The sequence below is a fragment of the Nicotiana tabacum genome, chromosome 15, assembly GCF_000715075.1.
Source record: "Nicotiana tabacum cultivar K326 chromosome 15, ASM71507v2, whole genome shotgun sequence".
Classification (NCBI taxonomy): Eukaryota; Viridiplantae; Streptophyta; class Magnoliopsida; order Solanales; family Solanaceae; genus Nicotiana; species Nicotiana tabacum.
In genome coordinates this window covers 59,346,504-59,356,395 of record NC_134094.1, presented here as the reverse complement: position 1 = coordinate 59,356,395, position 9,892 = coordinate 59,346,504, and positions in this window count along the sequence as shown.

The window sequence follows — 9,892 nt, the reverse complement described above, 5'->3', positions numbered from 1 at the left end:
CAACCACAGTGTGTACAAGAATATCAACAATAACAATGAATGTAAATTTCTCAACAAGAAATATATCTCAACAATTAACACTTCACCTCAATGTGATAACAACTTTCCCAACATCAATTCCAATAACTCAACAAGGAGACAGATAATGTGTAACCTCGATTCTAAATAAGAATAACTCATAATGGAAGAGATTACATAGACCGATGACTTCAAATGAGGATAATTAACAATGAAAGAGATACTATGTCACGATGACTTCAAATAATGATAATCAACAATGACAGAGATAACATGTAACAATAACTTCAAATAATAATGATCAACAATGAAAGAAATAACATGTAACAATAAAAGAGGCAACAAGTTCAACTAAAGCATAAGAGCAAATTATCAAGTACGATGTAGAACAAGTGTTAACAAAGTCATTTAAGGCATGTAAGGATTGACTAACATAAGTAAGAATATATTGACTATTATAATTTAGAGCATGATATGACAATTCAATTAAGGCATGGAAAGAGTCTAGGTAGCCTAAACTGGTCAAATACCACATACAACCCGTGTACCCACTCGTCACCTTGCGTACACGACTTTCATATACCACAAATGATACAATCACTCCCAAATCCCAAGGGGTAGTTTCCCCACACAAAGTTAGGCAAGATACTTACCTCAACTAAGCCAATTCAACCCTCGAAAATAGCTTTTCCCCTAAAGTTCACCTCCACACAGCGTAAATCTAACCAAAATCGACTTAATATCATCAAACTATGCAAGGAAAATCAATTAAAATAGATAAAGCTATGATCTTTATACTTTTCCCAAAAAGTCAACAAAAGCCAACTCGGGGCCCACCTGGTCACAGCCCGGGTACAAGGGTAGATTCCGACTACCCACAACCCCACGAGTTCATATATGTGATTAGTTTCAAAATCTGAGTCTAAATCGACACTCAAAACTCAAATTCTTATTTTTTAAAAACTTGACAAAGTTTCATAAAGTTTCACTTTGATTCACAGGATGATATTAAAATCTATGATATATTGATGGAATATAGTTGGAAATATATTAAAATCACTTACCCAAAGTTTGTTGATGAAAATCCCCTCTCCAAATCCCCTCCTACCGAGTCTAGGATTCTAAAATGAGAGAATATGTTGAAAAGTCCTGTCTCCCAGCCCTTATTACCAGATGAAAATGTTGAATTTGTGACACATGGTTAGCATTTGCGAACCCTTGCAATTGCAGACCAGGGATCACATTTGCGAACAGTGACATCATCAATGATTATCTCAATTGCGACTGAGGCTTCGCAATTGTGAAGTTGGATCTTTCGCAAAAGCGAACTAAGCCTAATTCCAGATGACTTCGCAATCTTCCTGGAACGAAAATAACCAACCCCATAAGTCATAAAACTATAAATGCACATGTGTGAAGCATCAAAAGGGGAAACATGGCACAATTACACAGAATGACCGGTCGGGTCGTTACACTTGTGCGTCACTGTCTGCACCTGCGGACCCAGCTCACCTATCCCAAAGTTGAATCTATGGCCAACTAGCTGCAGATAACTAACCGCTTCTGCAGCCCAATCAATCGCAGGTGCAGAAGCACCAGACTTCGGCACTCTTCAATAATCCTCTAAGTCTCCAATTGGTCCGAACTCGACCTGAACACAACCGGGCCCCCGGGACCCCATCCGAACATACCATCAAGTCCTAAAATATAACACGAACCTACTCAAGGACTTAAATCACACCAAAAAAATCCAACTACGAATCACACCACAAGTCAAGCCTAATGACTAATGAACATTTTCGAATTCAAAACTTGCGCCGAATAGGCCTAAACAATTCCAAATGACCTCAAATATTGCATGCCAGTCCCAAATAACATAACAGACCTATACCAACTCTCAGGACCACAATCCGAGCCCAATATCAATAAAGTCAACTCTCGGTCAAACTTCTCAACCTTCCAAACTTTCAACTTTCCAACTTTTGCCAAAATACACAAAATCAACATATAGACCCCCAAATCAACATCTGGACATACTCCTAAGTCCAAATCACTATACAAAGCTATTAGAACCATCAAAATGCCATTCTGGAGTCGTCTACACAGAAGTCAAACTCCGATCAACTCTTTCACCTTAAGCTCCAACTTTGGGACTAAGTATCCCAATTCACTCTGAAACGCACCTGGAACCAAACCATTCACCCCGACAAGTCGTTTTAACCACAAATAAACAAAGAAGATGCAATAAATAGGGCAATATGGCTACAATATACAAAAAGACCGGCCGAGCCATTACAGTTTAATAGATGCATCTATGGTCACATGTGCATTTGTTATCAACTTGCAATTTCACATATTAAAATTTACTTGCTCAAACTATTCGAGCACAATTCCAAATTATAAAATTATAATGATATATGTTGATATTGCTGGTTTAAATCCAAGTTGGTATAGTAGAAATTGTAATGACCTAACCGACTGTTTTGCTTTTTAGATCCCCGTTCCCCTAATTGAGACTCCCCATATATGATTTTACTATTTAATGACTTGCAGAGATGGTTGATTTAGGTTCGGAAGGGCTCGGGTTAAAATCAAAATACTTAGTTCCTTAACAGTGGCCTAAGATGGCCAAGTTTGACTTAAGTCAACAATTTTAGCGAACAACCTCAAAACTGGGATTTGATGATTCCAACAGGTTCGTATGGTGATTTTGGATTTGGGCATGTGTTCGGATCAGGTTTCGGGTGACCCAGGAGCGTTTTGGCAGTTAATATTGAAAGTTGGTTCATTGAAGGTTTTCTAGTTATTTAAATTTGGATGGAGTATTCATTGGTGTTATCGAGGTCCTTTTGAGATTTCGAGTCTTGGAATAGTTCTGTATGATTATTTATGACTTGTACGCAAAATTTGGTGTCATTGCGAGTAGTCTAAGTATGATTCAGCGCGTTCGGAGCTAGTTGAGAAGTTTGAAGTTCATAAGCTGATTCAATTTGGTTTTGGGGTACGGTTCTTAGTTTTGATGTTGTTTTACACATTTCGAGGGTTCAAGTAGGTCCATGTTATGTTTATTGACTTGTTGGTGCAGTTGAATGGGGTCCGGGTGGCTCAGGTGTGTTTCGGACCACCCGGAGCTAAGTTTAAATTGTTACATTGCTGGATCTGGTTTCCTTCTTCACGAACGCAGAGGTCCTCTCCCGTTCGCAATGAAGGATTTGGGGACCGGGTGATTTTGATCTTCGCATTCGCGAAGAAAGTGCCGCGTTTGCGGAGGCTTGGAACCAGTAGCCTTCGCGTTCGTGTAGGGGGCTGGGCCTGGGGTGGGCAACTCAGTTGCCCTTCGCGTTCGTGAGTAGAGGCTCGCGTTCGTGATGAGAGGGCGGCTCAGTGCATCGCATTCGCGAGATTCTCTCGCGATTGTGAAGAAGACTTTCCTGGGCTTGGGAGATTTTCCTTCTCAATCGCTAGGCTTTTTCCGCAATGGCGAAGAAGGATTGCTCGGCAGTGGACTTTAATAAAATCGGGACTTTGGCCAGTTTTGTTCATTTCTCTCATTCTTGGCCAATTCTTGAGCTTCTTTGAGAGATTTTTCCACCTAGATATTGAAGGTAAGCAATTTCTATACAATATAAGTTAAATATATATATTATGGGTAGATTTTAACATGTAAAATATGGAAATTTTAGGATTTTGTAGAAAAACCTAAGTTTTGATAAAAATGGAATTAGACCACGAAAATGGTTATGGAATTTGTTAGAAATTATATATTTGTGTTTGTGAGGTTATGGGTAACAATTATTTATAAAATATTTCGGAATCTGGGCCCGTAGGCCTGGGGGTGAATTTTAGGAACGTTTCAAATTGGGTTGGGTAATTACTATAATAGTTAAATTATGAACTTTTGAGCAATTATTGAATAGTTTGTACAACCTTTGGCTAGTTTCGGATTGATCGGCACCGACTTGAGGCTTTTAGTGTGATTTGTGGACTAGGAAGTGGACTTGGAAATGAGGTAAGTCTCTTTTCTAACCTTGTAAGAGGGAATTAACCCCATAGGTGTTTAAATTGTTATTTGCTACTAATTGTGGGTGCTACGTATGCACGAAGTGACGAGAGTCCGTATGTAGCTAAAATTCATGTTATGCCCGGGTAGAAGTAGGACTTTACCATACAATACTTGCACTATTTGAGTTCAACTTGTTAGTTTAATTACTTGTATTAGTAAGCAAAATTTTATTAAAGATTATGTTAGACCGAACTTCACTATAGATTTAGCGGAATATTATTTGTTGATGGAAAATTCATAATTCCTTTATGGGCTTGCCTTCGGTTGCAAGCACGAAATTCGTAGTCCGATGAGTTTCCCTATTCCTGTGGATCGGGGCGAATGCCTCAGCAGTATTTATATATATTATGTGATGCATCCATGGATAGGGACGTACAACCTCGGTAGTGTATGTATATGATTGTTATGGATCGAGCCGTACGACCTCGGCATAACTCAATCGTGTTGCCTCTAGGAGTTCGATTATACTCGATATATCTTTCATGACTTGAGAAATTTTAATTATGTGTTGACCCTTACTTGTTGAGATTAGCATGTGACATCTGGGGATTCTTTTTAATTTGTTACTTTGTTAAGGAATCATTTAATTATTTCCTATTATTCTATTATTGTTGTTGTATTTCATACCTATTTAGAATTCTTGCACATTATGTATATTGACCATTAGTAAGTGTTGATGTCAACCCCTCGTCACTACTTCTTCGAGGTTAGACTAGATATTTACTGGGTATACGTTATTTACGTACTCATGATATATTTCTACACTAATTGTGCAGGTTTTGAGGCAGATACATCTGGTGTTCATCCAGGCGTACATCCGCATTACCCAGAGGCCTAGCGGTGAGCTGCTTCTCATGCTCCGTTCTACAGCACCCGGAGCCTTCTCTTGTTATGCTTATTATTTCTGTCTATTCTGTTTCAGACAGTAGTTTTAGGGAGTTTTGTATATTATACTAGATGCTCGTGCACTTGTGACACAAGATTTTGTAAATATTCTAGTAGTTACTCATGGTTTTTTATTATTAAATTCAATATTTTACTCTCATGTTTAGTTTTTGTTCTACATTAATACTATCACTTACTATTTGTTTCTTTATTAAATAAAAATCAATGACTTTGAAAATATTAAAATGAGCAATTAAATGGGTAGTTCACCGTTGGCTTGCCTAGCGGCGATGTTGCATGCCATCACGGCTTATAGTAAAAATTGGGTCGTGACACCAATTATAGCTAAACCATTGGTTATGAGAACAAAAATCCCGAAAAGAAATTTGGTATGAGATATATTATTTAATATACAACAACACTTGTACACATCTAGCCAACAAGTTATGATAAATTCTCCCTTATCGCAATTGGTTCAGGGTGAGGAACCAAATAATTTCCATCTAGAAATATGGATGCGCTATATTATTTAATTTTTCCACCGTAATACATAAAGATGGGTCTCCAAAGAAGGTCAGGGATATGTATTGATGATCCCAACATTAGGGGGATAAAATAGGCAGCTGAAAAAATAACACATGGAATGAATTATCACGAGTACATCAAGATCCTCGTACAAGAAAATGTGAACTTGAAATTCAAGTGATAAATCATTTGGAAAATGTTGCCAAGCACATTTGCTGACCCAAAGCTAAATATCATATTTCATCTGCGAATGCTCCAAAGAATAAAGTCCAAGATGGACAGAGTCTATAGCACTTATGAAGTGTAATAGACCAATCGGTTCCAAAGATAACATTTCTTGAAGAATAAGAGGAGAAAATGAGAAAGATGATCATAATAAGAAGGCAAGTGCTCTATAAGAGCACCACAACATAACACTTCATAAGATCTCATGGGAGAGGCTGAAGTACATGAAAATAATGAGATCTCGATAAGTTATGTCTTTATTGAGTGATGATGGAACCGATGTAAAATGATCATCGACGACATTGTTGATATAATGTAGCGCTCAATATTATTAATATTGACGAGGATCTTGAGCTCAAATCTATCATGGAATATTGGCAGATAAATGACTGGCCAAAATATTTTTAAAAAAATCTATCAAGATTGACTTCACCTTAAAAATGTGAAGTTAGACGAATAGTCCCAACCCCTTAAAGTATAAAGCTAGTGGAGGTACAAATATATTCTTGTGCAAAGAGTCAAATGAAAAATCAAGTCGATAGACATAAAGATGAACTGTGGCACAATATCTGTAATGACCCGGCCGGTCGTTTTGAGTATTATAACTCTATTTTCCCATTTACTGCTCAATTTATGCTTTACATTTATTTTATGACTTACCGGGTTAGTTGGTTCGGGTCCAGAAGGAATTCGGAGTCAAACAAGACACTTAGTCTCATAATTGAAAAGTTAAGTTAGAAAAGTTGACCGGATGTGGACTTATGTGTAAATGACCTCGGATATGAAATTTTATGATTTCAATAGCTCTGTATGGTGATTTTGGACTTAGGAGCATGTCCGGAAAATTAATTGGAGGTCCGTAGAGGAATTAGGCTTGAAATGCCGAAAGTTGAATTTTTGAGAAGTTTGACCGGGGGTTGACCTTTTGATATTGGGGTCGAAATACGATTCTGAAAACTTTAATAGGTCTGTTATGCCATTTATGACTTGTGTACAAAAATCTGAGGTCAATCGAACGTGATTTGATAGGTTTCGGCGTTGTTTGTAGAAATGAAAAGTTTCAAAGTTCATTAGGCTTGAATCTATGTGTGATTCATGTTATTAGTGTTGTTGGATGTGATTTAAAGACTCGACTAAGTTCGTATGATGTTTTAGGACTTGTTGGTATATTTGGTTGAGGTCCCGAGTGCCTCGGGTGAGTTTCGAATGGTTAACGGATCAAAATTTGGACTAAAACAGCTATTGCAATTTTCTTATGCTGGGAATTCCTTCTGTTGGAAATTGGGGGAGCCCAGAATCGAGCCCAAAATCGAGCCCAGAATTGAGCCAAGGAGGGCCATGATTGAAGCCAGGATTGAAGCCACGATCGAAGGCAGGGTCGAGGGCCATGATCGAAGCCAGGATCGAAGCCACGATCGAAGGCTATGGTCGAGGGCCATGATCGAAGCTAGGATCGAGGGCCAGGATCAAGGGTCAGAATCGAGGCCCAGGATCGAGTACCACGATCGAAGGCCAAGATCGAGACAGGACCGAGGGCTGTCTGGGCAGAATTATAAAGCAGGGGACTTCGTCCCATTCACCATGTTTGACAAATTGGAGCTTGAGGAGAGACAATTTTTGATTGATTTTCAAGGAAAACTTGAGGTAAGTCCCTTGTGATCATTTCTACTCCATAATATTGAATTATAATTGAATAGTCCAACTAGATTACATGTTTTTGAGGTCTAAATCAGAGATTTGAACTTAGAAATTTGGAAATAAGATTTGATGATTTGGAGGTCGAGTTGAGGTCGGATATTGGTAAAATTAGTATGGGTAGACTCGTGGTGGAATGGGCTTTCGGACTTTATAACTTTTGTCGGTTTCTGAGACATGGGCCCCACAGACGATTTTTGAGTTAAATTTTAGATTTTTGTGGAAAAATTGTATTTTCATATGGACTTAATTTCAATAAATTTTATTTACTGAATTGAATTATTTATGGCTAGATTTGAGGCGTTTGGAGGCAAATTCGCGAGGCAAAGGCTTATTGGAATAAAGAATTGCTCGGATTGAGGTAAGTAACACTTATAAATCTGGTCCTGAGGGTATGAAACCCCGGGTTTTGTATCATGTGATTATTTTGGAGGTGATGCACATGATAGGTGACGGGCGTATGAGAGTGCACCGAGGGGATTGTGACTTGGTCCGTCCCGTGAAACTATAAAGTTGAAGAACTTGTTGTTAGCTATATTCTCTCTATGTGTTGAAGGAATTTGATTGTAAATCATATTAGAAATCATGCTTAGGCTATGTGATAGTATTGTTGGGACCCACAGAGATCGTGTACTTGTTGAATTATTTGCTAATTGATGTCTTGTACTCAGTCATGATTTTACTTGCGTATCATACCTCAGTCTATATTGATTTTGTTGATATACTATGTTATCTTTGTTTGGATTGATCTTTGTGATTTCAGAGAGCCGAGAGACTAGAGAGGTTGAGGACTAAGTAAGGCCGAGGGCCTGTCGGTGAGGTAAGGATACTATAGCATGTGAGTTGTCCATGCAGGATATTATAGCATGTGAGTTGTCCATGCGGATTATGGCGCTTGGGCTGTAGGAACCCCTCCGCAGTCTGTACACCCCCAGTGAGCACGGGTACCCATTGAGTGTGAGTGCGGAGGGCTGGGAGCCCAGTGAGTGATTGTTGTCCTGAAAGGTTGTACTTACTTTTCATTTGTTGTTACACTTAGTTACTATCTGTCATTATTGTGAAATTCTCTAAAAGATTTTATATCCGGATTACATGAACTTGAACTGTATAAAACTGGTTTGATTTAAAATGCTGGAATTGATAGCATGTCTACTCTCTGCTGGAATTACTGAAAATGAACTATAACTGTATAGCTCGTCATTATCTTCAGTTCCTTATTTATTATTGTTACTTGCTGAGTTGGTTGTACTCATACTACACCCTGCACTTCGTGTGCAGATCCAGGTGTTCCCGGACATAGCGGGTGTTGATTCTTTCGCACAGCTGATTATTTTGGAGATTCTGAGTTAGCTGCCGTGTTTTGCAGACCTTGCCTCTCCTTCCTTATCTCCTCATTTACTGTATTTGGTCTCAAACTATTATAGACCATATTTTCCAGACTTGTATTCATATTAGATGCTTATGTACTCAGTGACACCAGGTTTTGGGAGTGTTCGTATTGGTATTTGAGAGATTTTTGGATTTTATTTAAATATTATATTTCCAGACTTAAAAGAAATTGTGGTTTATTGAGATTGTCGGCTTGCCTAGTTTCGAGATAGGCACCATCACGACAGGTTAGAATTTTGGGTCGTGACAAGTTGGTACAGAGACGTCTGAACTTATCTTCGAGAGGCTGCAAAACCTTTAGGAAAATTTCACTTTCTTGTTTTCTGTCGTGTGAATTTGTTGATTCCAAAAAACTAAATTTATGTTATTCTATTCTCTCACAGATGGTGAGAACACGCACTACCGGATCAGACGGTCAGCCACCAGTGCCACCAGTTAGGGCCGCAAGAGGCTGGGGCCGTGGTAGAGGCCGGGGCCAAGGTAGAGGTCGAGGTGTAGCTAGTACCACAGTTGGACCAGCACCTGTAGTACCACTAGTTGCTCCAGCTCAGGAGCAGATTTCAGTTATAGTTGAACCGACAGGACCAGCTCAGGCACCAGCTGTGCCCATTGAGATTCCAAGCCTTCAGGAGGCTTTGGCCCAGATATTGACAGTTTGCACTGGTCTTGCTCAGGTGGTTTCGGCTCAGGCCACACCTGCCACTTCTCAGGCCCCGGGAGGTACTCATACCCCCGTTGCCCGTACTCCAGACCAGGTAGTACAAAGACATCATATACTAGGGGCACTACCAGCCCAACCGGTTGTAGCTGCTTAGGCCCCGGTAGTTCCTGTTATAGCAGATGATGAGTAGAGGAGACTTGAGAGATTTGAGAGGCTTCGACCTCCACCATTTAGCGGTGCTGAGTCAGAGGATGCTTAGGGTTTTCTGGATAAGTGTTAGCGGATGCTTCGGACAGTGGGTATTCTGGAGACCAGTAGGGTCTCGTTCACTACTTTTCAGTTTTCTGGGGCTGCCTTCAGATGGTGGGAGGATTACGAGAGGTGTAGGCTGGTCGGCACAACACCTCTTAACTGACAGCAGTTCTCCAGTC